Raw genomic sequence first — 2,817 nt, 5'->3', positions numbered from 1 at the left:
TTTAAGATGAGCCATTTTAATTTCTAACTCTTCTTTTAAACAATGATCAATTGTTATTTTTGCCATAACCTCTGGTAAGGCTAATACATCCTCAATTTTGTTTTGTAACTAAATAATAATTAAAATATAACATTAAAAATTATTTCTACTGTAAGAGGGCGTCGTGGTTTCTGACCATACATTAGTTCATAGGGCGAAAATCCCGTAGAAGAGTGTATGCAAGAATTGTAGGTGCCACACACCCCTACCAAAGCATCTGGCCAGTCAGTTTGGATATCCAAAACCGATTTTGCTATTCGGTTCTGGATTGTTCTGTTAACTCGCTCAACCAAACCATTTGCTTGTGGGTGGTAAGCTGAGGTTACTCTCTGGACAATCCCACAATATTTATGGAATTCTCCTGCCTTGATCATTTATCTGAATCTTTAATAAATATATATTTTAGTTTTATTAAATTTAAAAAAATATATATTAATATAATAAAATTCAGTTAAAATTGGTATTTTTATTTTATTACTTCATAGCAGAGTTGTTAAAAGATACTTTTTAAATGGATCTAGATACAGATACATAGTCTCAAAAGTTATCTAGATACAGATACAGCGTCTAAAAAGTTATCAAGATACAGATACAATTTTTAAATTGATCTGTATACAGATACATTTTTTAAATTGATCTGTATACAGATACATTTTTTAAATTGATCTGTATACAGATACATTTTTTAAATTGATCTGTATACAGACACATTTTTTATTATGCTCTTATAGGTTTGCATAAACCTAAATTAATATTATATTGTGAAAATTCATGAAATGAGCTAAAAAATTTATTGACGCGATATAACATTTATCAGAATATAACTAAAATAATGATTTTAATATAATATATGAAAATATATGATTAAATAATTATAAATAATTATTAGATTTCAGTAATAAAATATTTTCAAAATTTTGATCATTTAGGCATCCTCGTTTATCTGTAAAGACATTTTTAGCAACACTAAATAGTCTTTCCACAGGGGCGCTTGAAGGAATTGTAGTGTTATATTTAATAAATAACAATTATATATCAGGGTATTCTTTAAAAGCGCTAAAATCTCTACATTCATTTTTGAAAAAATTATTTAAAATTTGTTGATTATCAAAATTTAAATCATTATTAGAAATTATATCTGCTGTAGGGTACTGAAAAAAATCTGAAATTAAATTATTTGATTTTTTTGGCAGGTTATTTGCTTGCAGTCAGTTGATGACTTTGATAATTCACCAGCTAATCTTTGTATCAATTGTTTTCTTTTATTAAGATTTTCTTCCATTTGCAACCATGTCCAATCAAGTTTAAAAAAAGGGTGGAGCATGGTTGCTATAATATTATCATCTTCAAATAAGGTCACAATAAACCTAGAATTATTAAATATTTTTAATTTATTATATTAATTTACCTATCCTCAATCCCTTTAAGTAAGGCATCTAAGAGTGGTAAACAGAATCTCTGGTTCATTTCTTTAAAATTCTTTAATTTGATAATAAGTTGTGAAATAGTTGCACAGTAATAAGCTGTGTACATATACTTATTTCCCTGCAAAATATCAAGGGAATTAGTTATTGGCTTCATTAGCTAATTTAAAATAATGCTATATATATAAATATTATTTATAACTTACTAAACAATATTCATGAATAAAATCACATTCATTAGGTAAAAACCTAGATAGTTTTATTCCATCACATATCTTGTCCACTTTGTCAGATTTAGCTTTTATAATTTCTGACATTAATTGTAAGGCATTATAGGTGGAGTTCCATCTAGTTATATTAGGACATATAAAATAACGACCAATATATTCCTTAATAATCTCAGATGAAATAGGAGACTTATTTTGCCTATTCCATATATTTTGGCATTTATGTAGTGTTGTGCTATATATCTAATGAAGAAAATATTACTTATTTAATTAAAATTAGTTTTACCCTCTGATATTGTTTACACTGCATGGCTCTATTGGCATCCACAGTGGCTATAAGATTCAATGTGTGACTGGCACAACATTGGTGATGAGGTAAACTAAATGATTCTGATAATTCAGAATCCTGTGCAGTATTATAAAGATTTGATATAGAAATTGGCACAACTGCTTCATCTTCCAGATCATCAATTGATTCACTTGTATTATTTTCAATTGGCTTGAAAACTCTTTAATAAATTAAGTAATCAATCATATATTATGTTTATTTATAATAAAATAAACCTAAAACATTTTATAAAATTTTTGGCATTATCTGTAATGGTCTTTGAAATTTTATTTTGATTGCAATAATCCTTAGCTATATCTTGTAAATTTTTTGCTATTTTATCATATGTATGACTACCAGTCATTCTTTTACAAGCCAACGCTATATTTTTTCTTTCCAAACTTATTGGATTTATATAGTGAGCGGTTACTCCTAGAACTAAAAATTAAAATTTCTTAAAATTGCTGAAATAATTTATTCTTAATTAATTATTATACAAATTTAAATGTTAGCTATACCGGCGATAGGCACTCCAACAATCTGCTGTTGTGCATATTAATGATGGTTCTATAAGACTTTTAATTATTTCTTTCTTTTCATTTTCCCATCTTTGGGAAATTCTACCAACAACTGTCTGTCGGCAAATTATATTTTTGTGTGGAGCCAAAGTGTTGATCATTTTTTTAAAAGAAAGATTTTCAACAATTGAAAATGGCTGCATGCCATCTATAATAAAAGCAATAATTAAATCATCTAAAGTGCCTTGAGTTAAAGTTAAAGGTCTTTTAGCAAAAATATT

At 26.9% G+C, this 2,817-nt stretch overlaps 1 long non-coding RNA gene across 1 annotated transcript; it reads right to left on the bottom strand.

Moving 5' to 3' along the window:
- Positions 1-1,842: 1,842 nt before the first annotated feature.
- On the bottom strand, positions 1,843-2,600 carry LOC135927422 (uncharacterized). The gene is made up of 3 exons (XR_010572082.1): positions 2,537-2,600; positions 1,977-2,199; positions 1,843-1,933 (listed from the first exon to the last, which is right to left on the bottom strand). It is a non-coding gene; the product is annotated as an uncharacterized LOC135927422 (long non-coding RNA).
- Between the last annotated feature and the right edge of the window lie 217 nt (positions 2,601-2,817).

Source organism: Gordionus sp. m RMFG-2023, chromosome 3, assembly GCF_954871325.1.
Source record: "Gordionus sp. m RMFG-2023 chromosome 3, tfGorSpeb1-WG-v2, whole genome shotgun sequence".
Classification (NCBI taxonomy): Eukaryota; Metazoa; Nematomorpha; class Gordioida; order Chordodea; family Parachordodidae; genus Gordionus; species Gordionus sp. m RMFG-2023.
Note: the sequence above shows the minus strand (reverse complement) of the source record. Positions and strands in the feature narration are given on the sequence as shown.